We start from the raw sequence: 20,973 nt of genomic DNA, 5'->3' as shown, positions 1-20,973 counted from the left end.
TTGCTGGGCAGCTGTGTACTCAAAAGATGGGCCCGGGCATTCACTGTTCCCCTTCTAACAGAACTGCGCCACGTTGCAGCTGCCCTCTATCACACGGGGCAGCTGGGGGAAAGGCCAGCACCAACCAGGTGCACGTTGGAGTCCTGCTCTGGGACTCTGAAACGCTGGGGCCTCAAATGTTGGAGCCACACGGGGCTCTGAAAAACAATATGCCAAGGGGTGGAGCCTCACAGGCTCTGTGAACAACCAGGCCCCCTTCGTGGGAGCCACGTAGGCTCGCTGAACAATTATGCCCCGTCGTTGGAGCCGTGTAGGCTCTGAAGTCCAACTAGGCCCCCAAGTCATTGCCCCCTTTGTCAAAGAGAGGCGGGCCTCGTTGGAGCGGCCCGCTGCCAAGTGGGGCCGCTCGGGCATGAATGTGGTCAGGAACCACCACGAGCCCTCTCCTTACCAACCTCCTTGCGATCGCAGCACGGAGCTCTCTGCATCCTCCTCTTCACCCGGTCCTCCTCCTGGGGGCCGGGACTTCTCCAAGTAGACGGATACAGCGGGGCTCTCACCGGTCACGGGAGCCCTGCTTTCCCCCCCCCCGCTACCTTCTGTTTTCTTCCGGCTTACTCGCGGGGATCACAGGAGCGCAGGGTAGGCTCCTATCCGCTTCCTGGTTTGTGGCGCGCCCCGCCCACACCAAGGCCGCCCTTCTGAAATTTTGGGTCGCGGCGGCGATTCCGGCGAGATACAGGGTGGGCTCCCGTTATTCAGCACAAAGTCCCCGGCGGGGTTGGGCACCCGCTAGGGATAGTAAACGAAATGGCAATTATGCGTGGTGGGCACCCGCGAGAACGAGCCCAACGGCGGGGTGGGCACCCGCTTTCAAGGTGCCGATGCGGGGTGGGCTCCCTCTCGGTTTCCTTCGCACTGAGATGCAGGGTGGGCACCTGCTCGATAATTAGTAATTGTGGGGGGAATCCCACACGGTGCAGCTTCGCGCTGCAGGCAGATCCGGAGCGCTTCTCCTCTTGGGCCAAGAGCCAAGCGCTCCAGTGAAATATATGCCAACGCGCTCCCAGGGTGCTGGAGGCAAAAGTCCAGGAAAAGTCTTTCAGGAGGCAGGAGGGCAAGGGCTGGGCCCAGGGGCCAGCTCACAGGGCCCTCCAGGCAGGGAGGCAGTCCCCAGTGGTGGTCTCTCCTGGCGCCCATCAGCAGCAGCAGGCCACCCTCCAATTAGGATCAGAAGAAGAACATTTAACATGGGGTCACAGCCCCTTTTTATACACAGGTTTCTTTTGTCTCAAGGTGCAGGGAAGGGGCGAACCAGATGCAACTGGTTCCTGAGCACTTTGTTTTGCTCAGCCCCTCTCCCTATTCACAGGACAGGCCAGGGACATCAGTCGCACCACTGGGGGCGGAGCCAGCATTGTGTGGGGAAAGCCAAGCCCTATTCAGGTCCCAGGTGTACTCCTCCCACCCATCTGGATGTAAATCTCCCTATCCACCACTGGGGCAGACCCATCCTGACTCCTGGAGCCAAGCACACCAGCCAATCACAAGCCAGACAGTCACTTCACATTTATTACACAGACATGCCAGCATCTAGAAGTGGCACTTCTACACTAGACACAGTAACGCCGCACACATCATCGCGCAGCATTCACTCTCATGAGTTCGCACATACCAAACTCGACCCTGCTCTCCCCACGCATCAGGAACTACCATGGACACACACATTCCCCATGCATTTCTATGGGAGGGCAGGTCAGTCTCATTCAATGTAACACAGAGCGCACGCACTTTACACTGGGACACAGTGTTAAAGCGCCTAGAGGCCTAAACGAACTTACACGACATAGGGAAAGGCTAGGATAATTGAAAAAGGTTTAGGAGTGAACCTGCCAGAAGGGCCAAGTCCAACACAAACCCTTCCAGCCAAAACGCAGGGTAGATCAATCACCACCGTGATGGTCTTCCCTGCTTGCGGCAACAAAACACGGACGCAGGCCCGCAACGGCAGGGACCCTCTCCGGTTTTATGCCACTCTGAACGCACGTGGTTCCATCTGTAAAAGCTCTGCGGACCAACTGGGCTACCCCACTGGTACTCCTCAGCTGTCCGTGGCCAGGACCAGGCCCTAGGCCATCCAGGTGCCACTGGTCCTTGCCTAACCACAGAGTGGGGGGTAGTAACCCCTGGCACATAGTAACCATTCTCCACTCTATCCCTCATCAAGGCAGTTCTAAACTGCCACTGATCCTCCAGTCTAGGGTCTGTACCCTCAAGCTGACCAACAGTCACGGGCGAGGCTCTCCTCCCCCTATCTCTTCTTCTAGGGTTCCGTCCTCTCTTCCTCTGAGAGGCGACCTCGTAACACAATTCACCCACCAGCTCAGGACCTCTCCCCGAGAACTGGTCTCCCAACCTAGGGTTTAACCCCTCAGGTTGCACTGGGGTCAGAGACGAGGACTCCCTCCCTCTGCACCCCCTTCCAGAGTCCGGCACCCTCCCAACTGGAGTGGTGCCCCTAGCAGCTACATCGGTCAGGACGCTGCTTACAGTCGTCCTTCCCTCCAGGTCAGGCTGATCCTGAACCTGGCCTCCCAACCAGGGGTCTAAACCCTTTGGCTGAGTACTTGCCTGGCACACCAGGACTTCTGGGGACTTACACACCATCCCCCTGAGGGTAACATATGCCTCATATGTTGCATGACAGTCTGCCTGGTGCAGATCTCCCATCCCCTGTCCACCTGACAGTGCGTGAAGATCCCCCAGCACAGACGTGTGGTCACCATGGTCACCTCTAGGAGACTCAGCCCTCCCGGCTGGACCCTGACCCACTGGCTCCTCCACTGGGGAACACAGCCCCATGCCACCCCTCTCGCTGGACTTCTGTACCCTCCCTACTGGAGCGGCACTGCCAGACACCAGAACCACTGGAGCTCCACTTACAGATGCTCCAGGTTCTCCATACACTAGGTGATCCTCCTCTAATGGACTAACAGGACAGCCTAGGCACCCAACCTGGTGTTCCCTGAAGAAACCATCCAGGCTCTGAGGCTGGGTTTTGGGCACCTGGGGACTCGAAGTCACACACTCACTCCTACTCCACTGAGATAGGTCGTGAACCCCTACACCCCCCTCACTACTCTGGGACCTAGCTGGGCTACTCTGAGCCTCTTCCCCCATACTGGACGGGAAGATACCTGAGCCACTACTGTTGGAAGTACTCTCCCATACCTCATCAGAACCTTGCGCACTTTCCCAGCGGTCTGCTTCTTCTGCAAGTCTCCATGGACTAGCGAACCCACACTCCAACAGGTGTTGGCGCAACCCGGGAAAACAACAACTGAGCATCTGCTCTTTGATAACCAGATTGAACATTCCGTCCAAATCTTCTACCATGTTAACCGTCACCCAATCAGCCAGTGCATCATGACATTCATCCACAAAATCCTACCAATCCTGGTGAGACAGCTTCCTACTGCCCCTGAACATCAACCTGTACTCCTCCTCTCGGGAACAAGGTATCATACTCGGGGAACTGGGAATGGGACGCCCTGCACTGGACTCTATATCGCTGCCACCACTGGACTCTACCTTCCCTGGGGAATCCAGACAACTACAACTGCGCTCAGGGGACAACTGACCCTCCAGAGCTATTTTCTCCCTGGCGAAGGCCCTCTCAGCCTCCGCCATCCTCTCCTGCACTAAGACCCTCTCGGTCTCAAACTTTTTCTCCTCCACGCCCAGCTGCGCCATCTCCCTGGCATGCTCTAACCTGAGCTTCTCCACAACCAGCTGATGCTCACTTTCTTCCCTCCTATCTACCCACTCCTCTGGGGACAGGAAAGGGGAGGGGGCGCTGCCCCTGACACTGGAAACAGCAAGGGACTCCCTATCTATGGGGTCTTCACTATCTACTGGCGTCCCTGTCCTGTCACTTTCTTCCTCCTCTTCAGACTCCTCAGGGCTTCTCTCAGACCCACCATCCTCTTGATGTGCGGCCCGGGCCCTCTCCTCCTCACTGCGCTCACGTTCCCATTCATCCTTCTGCCATTGGATCAGGTTTTCCCTAAGTTTTGACTGGGAGTCTGACACACTCACTGCTATGTCTCTCTCCTCACAAAACTCAACCAACTCATACATACTGTATCTAAACAGAACACAGAAATTAAAAGCAGACTCCATTTTGGCAGGACGCTCAGGGACACGTGCAACACAAGGGACCTAGGTGTCTGAGCTGAAGCAAGAGTACACAATTCAAAAATGACACTTTTTAGGAGAAAATTTAAAAATAAAAATAAACCTCAGAACAATAATCCCCCAAACACGTGATTATCTAAAATGCTGAGTTTTGTAGTGCAGCCAGTCGTCGCTGTGGTACTGCGCAAACGCAAGTCCTAATCCCACCGCTGATCACCAATGTTAGAAATGGGATTTCTGGTTGGCTAGGGCGTGCGCCAAAGCCAGGCAGAAACCACCACTCTAAGTCAGGGCTGGGGAGTTACACGCCAAAGATAACCCCTGCTCACCCCCTTGGTAGCTTGGCATGAGCAGTCAGGCTTATCCCGGAGGCAATGTGTAAAGCGTTTGCGCGCGCACACAGCAACAACACCCTAGGCTCACCACAAAAGAAACTCCACACAAGGTTATATATAAAAATAGCCTTTGTATTATAATAAACACATTAGATGATAATCACATAATTTACACTGTGCCAACTGGCACTGGGCAGAAATTTACAGGGGACTATTTACACAAGACAGGGCCACATGGACCACTGTCAGAATTAGCACAAATCACTAATTGTAGATGTAAAACATATATCAACTGTACACAAATTATAACTGTAGAGCACAACCAGTAACTACTGGTAAAAGGTAAGTACACCCTACGCAATCCTAAACACCTTAGGCATATATCACGCAGGAAACCTTGAACTCACTAGCATAATTTCTACTAGAAAAACAATCTCCTATGCATAGACACAGCTAGGAATATAAATAAGCATGACGGCAATGCACATTAAATGTAGAACAAATCAGAAATGTAGCGCCCAACCAGTAACTACTGGTCAAAGTTGGGAATAAAACATAGTAGACCTAAAACACAGGAAAACTGTCCCCAGGTCAACTTGGCCTCTCAGGGCTCAAACGCCCTTTGTCCCAAAATGTCAGGGCTGGGCTGCGCACGCAGCAGAACCAGCAGGGCAAAAGATCAGGCCTAAACGTTGCAGCTGCCCACTACTTGCTGGGCAGCTGTGTGCTCAAAAGATGGGCCCGGGCATTCACTGTGCCCCTTCTAACAGAACTGCGCCACGTCGCAGCTGCCCTCTATCACACGGGGCAGCTGGGGGAAAGGCCAGCACCAACCAGGTGCACGTTGGAGTCCTGCTCTGGGACTCCGAAACGCTGGGGCCTCAAACGTTGGAGCCACACGGGGCTCTGAAAAACAATATGCCAAGGGGTGGAGCCTCACGGGCTCTGTGAACAACGAGGCCCCCTTCGTGGGAGCCACGTAGGCTCTCTGAACAATTATGCTCCGTTGTTGGAGCTGTGTAGGCTCTGAAGACCAACTAGGCCCCCAAGTCGCTGCCACCTTTGTCAAAGAGAGGCGGGCCTCGTTGGAGCGGCCCGCTGCCAAGTGGGGCCGCTCGGGAATGAATGCGGTCAGGAACCACTTCGAGCCCTCTCCTTACCGGGCTCCTTGCGATCGCAGCATGGAGCTCTCTGCATCCTCTTCTTCACCCGGTCCTCCTCCTGGGGGCCGGGACTTCTCCAAGGAGGCGGATACAGTGGGGCTCTCACCGGTCACGGGAGCCCTGATTTCCCCCCCCGCTACCTTCCGTTTTCTTCCGGCTTACTCGCGGGTATCACAGGAGCGCGGGGTAGGCTCCCGTCCTCTTCCTGGTTTGTGGCGTGCCCCATCCACACCAAGGCTGCCCTTCTGAACTTCCGGATCGCGGCGGGGATTCTGGTGAGAAAGGGGGTCGGCTCCCATTATTCGGCACAAAGTCCCTGGCGGGGTTGGGCACCCGCTAGGGATAGTAAACGAAATGGCAGTTATGCGGGGTGGGCACCCGCGAGAACGAGCCCAACGGCGGGGTGGGCACCCGCTTTCAAGGTGCTGATGCGGGGTGGGCTCCCGCTCGGTTTCCTTCGCGCCGAGATGCAGGGTGGGCACCTGCTCAATAATTAGTAATTGTGGGGGGAATCCCACACGGTGCAGCTTCGCGATGCAGGCAGATCTGGAGCGCTTCTCCTCTTTGGCCAAGAGCCAAGCGCTCTAGTGAAATATATGCCAACGCGCTCCCAGGGTGCTGGAGGCAAAAGTCCAGGAAAAGTCTTTCAGGAGGCAGGGGGGCAAGGGCTGGGCCCAGGGGCTAGCTCACAGGGGCCTCCAGGCAGGGAGGCAGTCCCCAGTGGCGGTCTCTCCTGGCGCCCAGCAGCAGCAGCAGGTCCCCCCTCCAATTAGGATCAGAAGAAGAACATTTAACATGGGGTCACAGCCCCTTTTTACACACAGGTTTCTTTTGTCTCAAGGTGCAGGGAAGGGGCGAACCGGATGCAACTGGTTCCTGAGCACTTTGTTTGCTCAGCCCCTCTCCCTATTCACAGGACAGGCCAGGGACATCAGTCGCACTACAGGGGGCGGAGCCAGAATTGTGTGGGGAAAGCCCAGCCCTATTCAGGTCCCAGGTGTACTCCTCCCACCCATCTGGATGTAAATCTCCCTATCCACCACTGGGGCAGACCCATCCTGACTCCTGGAGCCAAGCACAACAGCCAAGTGGAGAAGTGTGGCTCAATGATTATTTCACGGACCTGATAATTCTCGCCTCGGTGCCTATTCCATTCATGGTGTTCCACTTTGCAACTCTGGGCAATAGCTTGCTTAATCTTCACAACGGCCCCCACGACGCTAAGGATGCCTGGCCTCCACCTTGGGGGTGCCCAGGAGTGGACGCCTTACAGGGAAAGCCAGGATGGGTTCCACAGCGGTATTCGTACAAGCGCATTGAGACCCTTGCGGGTGAGTAGTGCACTATACAAGTATCAAATTTACAAATTTACATTTACAATCACAAGCCAGACAGTCACTTCACATTTATTACACAGACATGCCAGCATCTAGAAATGGCACTTCTACACTAGACACAGTAACGCCGCACACATCATCACGCAGCATTCACTCTCACGAGTTTGCACATACCAAACTCGATCGTGCACTCCCCATGCATCAGGAACTACCATGGACACACACATTCCCCATGCATTCCTATTGGAGGGCAGGTCAGTCTCATTCAATGTAACACAGAGCGCACGCACTTTACACTGGGACACAGTGTTAAAGCACCTAGAGGCCTAAAACCAGTTACACGACATAGGGAAAGGCTAGAATAATTGAAAAAAGTTTAGGGGTGAACCTGCCAGAAGGGCCAAGTCCAACATAGATGAATTCACAAAAATATTGATATAGATGTATCAAATTTGTATTTATTATGTTTCAAATTCTTTTAAGTTATCTTACTTTTAATCTCTTTGTAGATCTAATAATTTAATAAAAATTGTGAACTCTTGTGGTTCCACGAAGACGCATCTCCAACTTACGCTGAGAGGAACTGATGCATCGCCTACATTCGAAGGGATTGACGACAACGCATCGCCTCCACTGCTCCACACATTTTGATGATGATGCAACAAGGTTCTTTTCAGCAGAACACGGTTGGTCCCTGTATGCCACCCGCGATCGATTGAAGTAGACCTGCACTTTTGGATTTGATGTGGTCTAGTGCAATCAGATATCCCTCGTTTGACACTTAACGATTTCAGTTTAATCTTTAAAATGCATACCTCTGGTTGTATTCATTGTATTTTTGCCAATTTGGTCTTATTTTGTTCATTAAATTAAGCTCTATATTTTGAAACAGGTTTAGTATCTTTTTGTGGCATGTTGTTATTTAAGTCAAGCCTGTCTGCTGTGTGCAAAGCTACCAGAGCGTGAGCAGAGGATGATTTAGGTTGTGTCTGATTTACCCTTACTAGGATTGTTGATCCTACTTGAACAATGAGCATACCTCGGCCAACCACAAACCCAATTTCTAACATTACCTATTAGTTTCAAGCTGGGCTGCTGTCTTGTAAGTACATGCAGCTCACTTAGTAAGAACCATGATGAGAATGATGGAGTTAGGACAATAGGATTACTGATCAATAAACAAAACACAACTTGCTTGAGAGAACAATCTGAAAGAACCATTTGAAAACATAGCATTGTAGATAAGAAAGATCATTTTCGTCAATGTAAGTGTTAAAAAGGAATGTTGTTTATATCTTGTGGTGACAATAATTGTCAATTAACTCATTGCATTCCCTGTGTCGCTTTGTTGATTCTCAAGATTTTGGTTGTTATAGCATTTTGTGAGGCCTCTATATAAGCTTGCAACCCATCAAAAAATGCATTCTATACTTTAAAACATCGAGTGATTTACTCTAGATTAATTTATGAAGAAATTAAAAGGATATCCAAAACCTTTTCATATCAGTGTAATCCTCATCTTCAAATGAATCGCATCATAAATGCAAAGCATGTTATTAATCTTTTAAGACTAGTTTTAGCTCTATCAGTTCTAGACTTCCAAGCGAGTAGAGCCCCTGCTTTTTCCCCATGCTCAAAGTTCTGCATGTTCCTTGCATGCCATTGAGCCCTGCACTTTGATTCTAGCTTCCCTCTATACTCCCGTCTTGCATCTTCCAGATCTTTTAAAACTTGTGGTAGATGCTCCGAATCTCCTGGAGGTAGTCTGTTCCTATCCCTCTCCAACTGACTTATTTTCTCCTCGACAGATTATAGGGCACTAGCTTCAGTTCTGTTTTTAAAACAGATGAGGCTATGGAGACTACCTCTCAAGCTGGCTTTGTAGGCGTCCCATATAAAATCCAGTGACGTTGATCCCCTATTTAATTCAAAAAAGTCAATAGAGGAAAGCTTAACTGCCTTAATAATCTCAGGATCGGACAACATAGCTCTATTTAGTGTCCATCTTGACTGTAATGCCGCCCCCTTGGCTCTGTAGACAATCTGAATTGGTGCATGATCCGAAAGATGACTAGGCTTAACTAATATATCCTCGATGTCGTTAAGGGATGGTGTATCTACCAGGACATAATCGATCCGAGTGGAATGACCGTACTTTTTGCTATAGAACGTAAATTCTTGTAAATCACCTTTCTTTGCCCTCCAGACGTCTGCCAAATCTAAATCCTTTAGCAACTTAATAAAAGCTCGACGGGGTTTTGGGGCACCAATGTAGTAGCTCAGGTTGGATCTATCCCTAACTGGGTCGAGGAGAAGATTAAAGTCGCAGCCAATAACGAAAGGGGGTGTAGCCAGAGTTAAAATCGACTGAAGTTTACTGATGTAAGAAGGGTCATCAATGTTTGGTCCATAGTATGACACACAGGTTAAATTGGTATCGTCAATGGACAAGTTGGCCACTAGCCACCTCCCAGATGTATCTGTCTGGCTGTTTATTATAGAGGAGTGTAGGCCTTTTTTCACCAGGATTGCCACCCCTCTATTATGGGATGACTGCTGGGAAGTACAATAACAGTCTATCCAGGGGACCCTGGAGAAAAGAAGGGAACTTTCTATTTGACTTAAGTGAGTCTCCTGTAAAATGCAGACCTGGGCCAAGGAAAGCTCAAGATATTTTAAAATCAGCCTTTGCCTACGGGGGCACCTTAACCCATTGACGTTCCAGGAGGTGAAGATGACCCTTCTCCCCCCCGTATTACGATTTAAGGCCATTACATTGAATCCAACCTCCAGACCAACAACTCCCAAGACCAATTCTTAATGTGAAATGAGGTTCATTTTTTTTATTTTTTACCCACTGCTCCCCACCTGTGCCAGCCTACCACCCTCTCCCCAACCCCCCCTGTGCCCCCCTCCACCTTGAGGAACCCTCCCTAGCCTATTCGACCCCTACCCCCCCCGGAACAAGAAGAAAAAAAAAGTGTATCAAATAGCATATGTCTGCTTAATAGTTCTAACTTGAGTCACATTAAGTCACGTTAAGGATTATTATTAACACTCATTCTCTACTTCATCCGAAGTTACTTACAAAAGACCTACTTCCCTATGCTACTTTTAATCCTCTCTATTAAAGCGTCCGCTTCTTCTCCGGTTTTAATTTGGTGCATTTGGTTATTCCACATTACTCGGAGAAGAGCGGGAAACTTCAGCTGAACCTTAGCTCCAATGCCTTTCAGCTCCTCCATTCTTTTCCCCAACTCCCACTGCCTTGAAGCCGTCGCATGAGAGATGTCAGATAACATCAATAGACTGATAGTAAACACCATGGGGGAGACTTCAATCAGATTTGAAGATCTGCAATCCTGTCTACTTTCCCTCTTTTCAGATCTGTATAAAGAGGATCTGGAGCCCTCCCCATGCTCAGTTCAAGCCTGTTTAAGTACAAAATCTCTTCCCTCCATAACTGAGGAATGTAGAAAGAAACTAGAGGCTCCTATCAGGATGGAAGAGATAAGTGGGCAAATCAACAAAAGTAAGAACAAAAAAGCTGCTGGTACAGACTCACTCCCAAATGAAGTTTATAAACTTCTGGCCAAAGAACTGACCCCCGCCTTGGGTTCCTTGTTCAACTCGGTCTATAGCTCTACTGGTAAGGTTCCAGAGTCCTGGAAAGAGGCAACCATAGTCTTGATCCTTAAACCTGGTAAAGACCCATTAAGAGCTGACTCATATCGTCCTATCTCCCTGCTTAACGCCGATTATAAGATCTTTATGGGCGTGTTGGCAGGGAGATTGGCGAAGTTGGTCCCCCAGTTGGTTCACCCAGACCAGAAGGGATTCGTAGAAGGTAGGCAGATCCAAGAGCAAACTCAGTTAATGATAGGTAACATCGACCTGGCCACTACAAGATCTGATCCTTTGGCTATAATAGCCTTGGATGCGGCCAAAGCATTTGACAGAGTTTGCTGGGTCTATTTATGGGAGGTATTGGCAAAACTAGGGTTTGGTCCAATCTTCATCCAAACTCTGAGGAATTGCTATCAAGGCTCTTCTGCCCGTATCCTACTGAACGGGATACTCACACCAAGTTTTAACATTCAGAGAGGGACTCGGCAGGGTTGCCCGATCTCTCCACTCTTGTTCAATATTTATATTGAACCACTAGCCCAAGCCATCAGGCTAGATAACGACATCTATCCCTTCAAATCTCAATCTTACAGTTGCAAATTAGCACTGTACGCTGACGATCTGATTGTATACACAAACAATCCTGGTGCCGCTCTTCCCCGTTTACAGTCCATTACGGAGGAATTTGGGGCTTTGTCAGGCTACCTGGTAAATAAATCTAAGACGGAGGTGATGGGCTGGAATGTTGACCAATGGGGAGGAGTTGTCTCGTTAGAACTAAGATACTTGGGTATCTACATAGTTAAAGATCTAGCTACAGTCCCCCTCGTAAATCTGTCCAGAGTAACTAAGGAAATCGATCGCCTTTTCTCTAGATGGAGGAACCTCCCCTTGACCATATACAGGAAAGTTAATTTGGTGAAGATGATCATTCTCCCTAAGCTCTCTTATGTCTTCTCTGCTATCCCTCTCACTTTTCCCCAAAACTTAATTAGTAAAATTCAGAGTAAGATTGGGAGTTTTATTTGGGGAGATAAGGGTACTAGATTATCGTGGACAAAGCTTAGGCGTAGACTTGCAAAGGGGGGTTTGGCACTCCCGGATATATGCTGGTATGCAGTGGCCTTCCAGTTTAAAGCTATCCGTTCACTATTGATGAGACCTGAAGATTCGGCGTGGGGGAAACTGCTGAATGAAATGACAAGAACGGTAGAAGAGGGAGGAAGAGTAGAGGCATATCTGCATAAGTTTGGTGCTACAAAGTACTTCAAAAAAGTACGCTTGAAGGTTCTAAGGGCAGCCCTAGTTCTTTGGCTTAAAGTAAGAACTACATGGGGGATAGGGTACTACTCACACCATGCTCCCATTTGGGACTCCCCGGGGACACCTCATTGTCTAAAGGATGGGCTGGCCTTACCTATAAAGAGGGCTGGAATCACAAGCTGGTCGGAACTGGTAGACTCAGAGGGGATCCTTCCATGGGAGGTTTTGAGGGCCAGGATCTGCACAGGTTTCTCCAGGTTTAAATACCTACAGCTTGCCTCGTGGTATGAGGCAGAGAAAGAGCAAGTAAAAGGAAACTGGGAGATAGAAAGGTTGTGCCACTCTGTCCAGGTTTTAAAAAAAAAGGTTTCAGTGTGGTACCACTTAGTCCTTGAAGCAGTCGACCCGGAAACACCCCCTTCGATTAAAATATGGGAGTAGTCCCCTCTTGAGCCAACAATAGAAGCACTGTTTGAGCCATCATTGAAGCTGCTATATAAATATATCAAACCTGCAGCTCTAAAAAAGAACCACTTTTTTGTTATCAATAGACTCTACTACACCCCAGCTAGAATTGCGAAATTTGCTCCAGTACCAACCCCGAAATGTTATAGGTGCAAGCTTCCCCTAGCAAATGATCTACACATATTTTTCAAGTGCTCAGAAATAAAGACCTTCTGGAAGGAAATCGGAGACATTCTTAAAGATGTGTTTAACTCTAACATTGAGGTCAACCTGTCACTGATTTTCTTTGGAGATGATGGCCTATTTTGTATAAAGGCGTCACAACTGCAACGAGGTCTATTGGTATACCTGGTTCTGCTCGCACGAAGAGAAATATGTAAGAGATGGAAGGACCCTCAACCACCCAACAGAGAAGACTGGCTTAAGGTCTCCTTTGCCATGGCCCATCTGGATTATGATGGAGTAGGGGATGAATCTACCAATCTTTGGCACCCCTTTATGAGCTGGGGTCACAATCTACGTCTAAATACTTTTGTCCAATGATTACACCAGTAACCCACACTAAACATGGGACTGGTCGACCAACGGAAACATATGTGGTAAGCCGTGTGCCTCCTCCCATACAGATCGTTTAAGCGGCTTCATAAGACCCACAAGTGTTTATTGGTGAGATGAGGACATAAAAAAAAAAAAAGACTAGTTTTAGCTACTCCAAAGTCCTTAGAGTTCAATGTGTGTTGATATGTGTCCTTTACGTATTCTTCATACATGCTTTCATTTCCATGACAGAACAATCACACCCATTTCCACTCAAACTACTCAGCTATCCACTAAAAAGTAACTTTTAGATACACTAAAAGAAGTGTGCATCAGTGAATTATATGTAGTTTTACAATGTTTATTCTTCTTTGAGAATTTCCATTGAAAAAGTGTTCTTTGTTTTGTGGCAGAGTATATGATACTAACTGTAAAAATACAAGAAAGTATTTTGCAAGTTTCTAACTGTATTTAAATCCAACCATTGAACCCTAAAACATTAATGATGTGAGCGTATATGTAATATTGAAAGTCTCTATGTGATGTTGCCAGCCATTCCAATTTTTTAGATCTCGTTTAGCCCACAACCTTCTAATGTTAGTAAAAATGTACATCATATTACTTACAAAGGCTTTCAGCCAGCCCTCATCATCTATTGTTCTGTTGGTGTATTACTAGCATTTTCCTTCACTACCTACAGCTTACAGATTAGGTCAGCCCACTTCAGCCATTGGCTAAATTCACTACGAGTGATGACATTCTCATTTTTCACAAGGAGCACATCTGCATCCAAAAAAGTTCCTTCCAGTGCCAGAGTCTACAATGTCAATATGTTTCAAACCCCACAACAATGTTTTATAAAAAATATGGCAAAACATAATAAGAGTGTAGGAATTTAAGATTATAAGGAGTCCCTTTGTGTGCTCTTGGAAATTGGGGGCCCTCTGCCTATAACCTCTCTCTGAAGCCTAGAGAGTGTGCTCTCATATCACCCTCTTCAGCAAGGTCTTGGCTGGTGAGAACATTTTTATGGATTTTGGATAGGAACTCTATGTGAGGGTGGAGTCTGCTGGCCTTCACCTGGAAATTATGCCTAATGGTCTCTTTGAGTTAATTGTTTTGATGATTGTAAATGTTTGCAAAATTTTTGTAGCTAGTATTTAAAACATTTACTGAAAACATTGAATGTGTGCAGTTGGTTAATTATCGTAATCACGTTTGAAAGATCCGTCGTTAAGACTAATCAATTGCAAGAACTGTGAAAGTGCTAGAGCACTGAGCCCTCATTCCAAATTTGCCTGCAACAGGCCTTTTTATGTGCCTAAGGAATAAAAGGGAGTTAACATCATCCACAAGTGCATTTTACAGTGTAACCAATTCGGCCACACAGTGAGTACCCAAAGTCGGTAAATGAGTCTAAGAAAAGGTTCATTGTAAATTTAAAGCCAGACTGGGTCTACCATGTCTTAACCCCTTCGCTGCTAGGCCTTTTCCCCCCGTGCTAAGCCTTTTAATAGATATTTGGGGTAGTTCGCACTTAGGCCCCTGTAACTTTTTGACGACATAAGGTATCCACGCCTAATTTGTGTCCTTTTCTTTCAACATCATGGGGATTCGAAAGGTACCCAGGGTTTGTGTAATCCCCTGGTGGGGACCCAGAAATTAGCCAAAATACTGCTAAATGTTGTTTTTTTGGGGGGGAAATGGAAAAAAACTTCTGCAAATGAAAGCGTCTGTTTTTTTCCCTGCAAACGGTATAAAAAAAGGGTTTGTGGTGCTGAAATCACCATTTTCCAAACTTTTAGGGAATGACAGACTTTTGTCAGAAAGCCAACATTTTTTACACAGTGTTGGCATTTTTCTGGGACATAGCCTATTTTTGCTATTTTTTGTGCTTTCAACCTCCTTCCAGTTAATGGTAGAAATGGCTATGAAAGCAATAATGGATCCTGAAAAGCTATACATTTTAGAAAAGTAGACAACATTCTAAATCCAGCAAGGGGTCATTTGTGTAGATCCTTCAAGGTTTCTTTATAGAAACTAACAGTTAAATATTGAAACAATTGAATTTTTTTTTTTTAAACATACATTTGTGTCAACGTTTTCACCTGTAACTTCTTCTAATTATGACAGCTCTTTGAAAGCAATATATCATTACATCCGCTGGACCTTCCTGGTTGTGGGGATATATAGGACTTGTAGTTGCACCAAGAACCCGACGAACCCAGAGCCAAAAACTGAGCAGCATCTTACAATGGTTTTTTATTATGTACCGGGTATATCGCAATTATTCTGGGAAAATGTATACATGGAAAAATAGGTATGAAAGACACCTATGTATTTCTGAAATGGGAACAAAATATAGAGTTTAGGAACAGTTGATATTTGCACATTTCCGAAATCAGGAATTCTCATACAAGCATGAGAATTATTTTCAAAATGACTTCTTTTTAACACATTGTCTTTCATTTGGAAGGCAGAAATGCATGGAAAGTCAATAGGAAATAACAGTTGCTGTAAAAATCTGAATTACCCTAAGTCTCCCGATAAAAACGGCACCTCACTTGTGTGGGTAGGACTAGTGCCCACAACAGGAAACGGATCAAAATGCAACATGAACAACACCACATTTTCACAATGAAAAATGACCCTTTTTTTGCAAAGTGCCTAGCTGTAGTTTTTTAACCCTAGCTCTGCCAGGACCTAAGGATAACTAGTAAACCTATACATTTTTGAAAATTAGACATCCAGGAGAATCCAGGATAGGGTGACTTGACTGCCTCTCACCAGGTTCAGTTACTCAGAAACCCTTGCAAACCTAATAAATTGTCCAAAAAACCCACATTTTCCTAACATTTCTGTGGTGGAAAGTTCTGGAATCTGCGTGGATACACAAATTTCTACCCACCCCGCGTTCCCCAAAGTCTTACGAGAAAAATGATACCTCACTTGTTTGGGTAGGCCTAGTGCACGCAACAAGAAACTGCGCAAAACGAAACGTGGACACACCACAATTTCACAGTGAAAAATTACCCTTTTTTTGCAAAGTGCCTAGCTGTAGTTTTTTAACCCTAGCTCTGCCAGCACCTAGGGAAACCTAGCAAACCTATGCATTTTTTAAAACTAGACACCCAGGGAAATCTAGGATGGGGTGACTTGACTGCCTCTCATCAGGTTCTGTTACCCAGAATCCCTTGCAAACCTACAAAATTTTGAAAAAATATACATTTTGCTCACATTTCGGTGGTGGAAAGTTCTGGAATCTGCGTAGATCCACAAATTTCCATCCACCCCGTGTTCCCCAAAGTCTTCCAAGAAAAATGGTACCTCACTTGTGTGGGTAGGCCTACTGCCCGCGACAGGAAATGGCGCTAAACGCAACGTGGACACACCACAATTTCACAGTGAAAAATTACCCTTTTTTTTGCAAAGTGCCTAGCTATAATTTTTTAACCCTAGCTCTGCCGGCACCTAGGGAAACCTAGCAAACCTATACATTTTTGAAAACTAGACACCCAGGAGAATCCAGGATGGGGTGATATGACTGCCTTTCTCCAGGTTCTGTTACCCAGAATCCCTTGCAAACCTAAAATATTGTCCAAAACACAAATTATCCTCACATTTCTATGGTAGAAAGTTCTGGAATCTGCGTGGATCCACAAATTTCTCCTAACCCCACATTTCCCAAGGGCTTCCGAGAAAAATGATACCTCACTTGTGTGGGTAGGCCTAGTGCCCGTGACAAGAAACGGCACAAAACTCAACGTGGACACATCACAATTTCACAGTGAAAGATTACCCTTTTTTGAAAAGTGCCTAGCTGTAGTTTTTTCACCCTAACTCTGCCAACACCTAGGGAAACCTATAAAACCCATACATTTTTGAAAACTAGACACCCAGGGAAATCCAGGATGGGGTGACTTGACTGGCACTCACCAGATTCTGTTACCCAGAATCCCTTGCAAACCTAAAAAATTGTCAAAAAAAACACATTTTCCTCACATTTCTGTGGTGGAAAGTTTTGGAATGTGCATGGATCTACAAATGTCCACCCACCTTGCATTCCCCAAAGTCTTCTGATAAAAATGATACCTCACTTGTGTGAGTAGGCCTAGTGCCCGTGACAGGAAACTGCACAAAACGCAATGTGGACACACCACAATTTCAAAGTGAAATATGACCCAATTTTTGCAAAGTGCCTAGCTGTAGTTTTTTAACCCTAGCTCTGCCAGCACCCAGGGAAACCTAGCATCCTCACTGGACTCCCCCGAGTGTCTAGTTTCCAGAAACGAGTGAGTTTGGTAGGTTTCCCTAGATGGCCGCCGAGCCCCGGGCCAAAAACTCATGGGACCCCTCTTGCAAAACCAGGTTGGTTTGTGATAGGTAATTTTGATGTTGCATCAATAGGTTTTGGGCCATTCCCTGCTGCGGGTACTTGGCCCACCCACACAAGTGAGGTACCGTTTCTATTGGGATGCTTGGAGAAATGCTGGGGGGTTGGAAATTTGTTGTTACTTTCTGCAGCGTGAAAATTTGAGCACAATAATGCAAGGAAAATGTGACAGTCACATTTTGATTTTTGCAGGACATTGTGGGTAAGATAACTTGTTGGGATTCACAAGAGAGACATCACCATGTACTCACATGGGTGTTTAGTTTATGACAAAATCCCCAAACTCACCTCTTACTCCATGGGACGCCTGGAAGCAAATCGCTTCCAGGCGTCCCAGCGCTTCCTGATGATGTCGGCGTGCACTGTGCGCACTGATGTCACAGGAACCCCGACGGGGGGTCGGGTGGCAGCGGAAGCTCTTCCGCTGCCATCCCCCTTTGTGGCACGATGTTGGGCTGCCCATGGAGCGAGCACCAGCACTTCCCCCAGGGGCGGGTGCCATGACGGAGCGGTTCCGTCATGAGCACTGAAAGGGTTAAGAATATTTTGGAAAAATTAAAAACCGCTACTGGGAGTCCATATCCTAATAAGAAAATTAGCCTCAATAACATGACAAATGCAAGGAATTAAGTGAAAGCAATGCAGAAAAAAACAAATAAAATCTGATTAGTGGTATAAACATTGCTGTCCTCTTGCCTATCATGCATGAGGAAATCTAAGTCTCCTAAACTATGTCTGAACTAAAAACACTGATTGGGGAATCCTTAATCAGATCCAGTAAAGTAGGAAGGTGTCAGCATAGCACACCTTCCAAAGAAGTCCTCCAAAATAAAGAGTATTGTTTATCAGAAAGCCACACAACGGAAATATCGCAAAGAGGGCTATACCTCTCTGAGTGTAAAAGGAATCTGACTGAAGATGAAGTGTGATCACCAGTTAAACCCCACAAAAGACATTAGAAAAATCCCATAACATGTGTATCACTATTTTCCACATTTACACATTAAAACTTGGCAACTACTCTTTAAACTCCTTTCCTTTGGTCCGCACATCAGAATGTCCTTGGATTCCTCACATCTCCCAATTGTGTACAAAAAGTAGTCTTCCCTTTGTTTATTAAGGCTCTCATCCTTGCCAAATGTACTCCTCCTGAACCTCACTGTTAGACCTGGCATCATTGGTGTGGGTTTCCACTGTATTTTTGCCTTTGTCCCCTGTTATTTTGCTGTTTGTTGGTCTTCGTCTTTGCTGGTCTAGATGCTTTGGGCACTTTGCTATTGCTGTTCAGTGCCAAAGTGCAAGTGCTCCCTTTGTAAATTGTTGTTATGGTGATTCCATGATTGGCATATTTGATTTACTAGGCAGTCCTTAGTATAGTGCACTGTGTGTGTGCAGGGCCTGTAAATCAAATGCTGCTAGTGGGCCTTCAGGACTGATTATGCCACCCACATAAGCAGCGTGTAAATGTAACTCAGGCCTGCCATTGCAGAGCCTATGTGCAGCCTAATACTGCCATGTCGACCTGGCAATTGCACCCATTTGCCAGGTCCTAACCTTCCCTTTAATTACATGTTAGACACCCCTAAGGTAGGCCTACGGTTCCCATGTGAGCAGAGTCCAGTGTATGTGGAAGGTAGGACATTCCCTGAGGTGTGTGGCATGTCCTGGTAGTGAAACACTGCCAATTTAGTTTTTCACTATTGTAAGACTATCTTTTCCCATAGGATAGAGTGGGGACTTTGCTTATAAATTCCTATAAACATAACTATACCTGGAGACAAAGTAGGAAAGTGAAGTTTAGTATGCCTTAACTCAGAATGTTAAAATGCTTCTGTTAGTGAGGGTGATTTTTACATTCTGTGCTTGAAAATACCACTTTTAGAAAGTAGGTATTTTCTTGCTTAGCCATCCAGTGTGCCTCTGCTAGGATGTGTATTGAAGGTCTGGCTTTGGAGTGACAGGGGCTGGGGATGTAAAGTGGCTCCGGAGAGTCTGGATGAGTCAGGGTGAGGCCGAATAGACCTGGGCTGCATTCAGAGTAGAGGGAGTAAATATCCTTTCATCTGAATGGGCCTGGTCTGCCTTACACAATGCTGTGTACACCTCCTGCCAGGAAGCTTCACCAGAGAGGACAGAACTGGTTTTGGCTGGGCACATAGCTTCCCTTCCACAGAGAACAAAGGATCTTACTGTATAAAAAGAGGGGCCCAGACTGTTAGATAACTTCTGGGAATCAATAGGAACTTTTGCCAAGGGGAAGAGCAAGAGAAACTGAAGAGGAATACTGCCCCTGTGCTGTTTGCTGTCTGGGGTTGGCCTGCAGTGGCTACTTTCTGCCAAGGAAAGGGAAAAGGACTTTGCTGTTTGTGCCCCCTGCTTGAGGAAGATCTCCAAGGGCTTGAAACTGAGCTTGCATCCTGTTTGGAAGTCTCAGGGACACAAAGACTCCACCCCCAGCTCTGCTGAGCTTCCTTGCTGGGAGTTCTGACCTGCTAAGAGGTGCATGCTGTTGTTTTGGACCTCTGGAGGCTGTTTGCTGCTGGGAGCTGGAAAATTAACGCAACGTCGAGAAGCATGATGCATCTGCCCCTGTTTCCAAAGCATCGCCAAATAAATTGTCGCAGCGCCTGCCCACGGCTCAATAAATCACCACACGCTGCATCGAGTGCACCGATCTCTGAAGTCCGAGGTCACTGCACCAATTCCGACACAAGCCCTTCTGTGCAGCTGCAAGACCCCATGCATCATCCCTGAATGTTGCATCGCATCGAGGTGCCAAGTCTGTTGCATCATTGGGAGACGCAGTAAGAAACAGATGCATCACCTCTCCACGCAGTAAGAAACCGACACATAACTTCCTCTCCAGTAAGGAACCAATGCATCACTTTCCCTGCACAGCGTCAGGAACCAACTCATCACCTCCCACCGAGCAAGGGACCAATGCATCACCTTCCCTGAGTGTGAGGAACCGACGCATCACCTTCCCTGTGACCCGTTTTTGGTTGTGTGCGCACCACATCCAAGGCACTTTGTGTGAAAAGTGTTGCATCTGCAATTTTCTTTCAACTGAACTATTTCTACTATTTGAAAGTCATATTTTTATTACTGTATTGTGGATTTTTTTCGTTTTGGTCTTGTTTGATTTAGATAAAGATTACTTATTCTTCTAAACTAGTGTGGTGTCCATTTGTAGTGTTTTCACTTTATTACTGTATGTGTTCACAAATGCTTTACACACTGCCTCTGAAATAAGCCTGTTTGCTCATGCCAAGCTACCAAGGGGGTGAGCAGGGGTTATTTTAGAAGTGTATCCCACTTATCCTAAAGGTACCTACCTCTGCCAACTAAAGACCCCCATTTCTAACACTCTCTATCTCTCACACAAAGTGTGCCTTTCTCCATTCTTGAGATCATACAACTGCACCAGCAGAGGTGAGGGAAACATTGCAACCCAAGCAATCATCTCGTTGAAGGCTAAACATTAAGGAATCCAATGGCTTAAGGCTTTTGGTCAAGTTAACGTAGCAAGCATTTCAGTACAAATTTAAATGCATGATTAGGGATACGTATACAGTTACAATATAAATGAAAAGTACTATTCAAATGAATCCATGGTTATATAAGTGTTAACAACATTATTCAAACCATATAAACGC

Source organism: Triturus cristatus, chromosome 1_1, assembly GCF_964204655.1.
Source record: "Triturus cristatus chromosome 1_1, aTriCri1.1, whole genome shotgun sequence".
NCBI lineage: Eukaryota > Metazoa > Chordata > Amphibia > Caudata > Salamandridae > Triturus > Triturus cristatus.
This window is presented reverse-complemented; position numbering follows the sequence as displayed.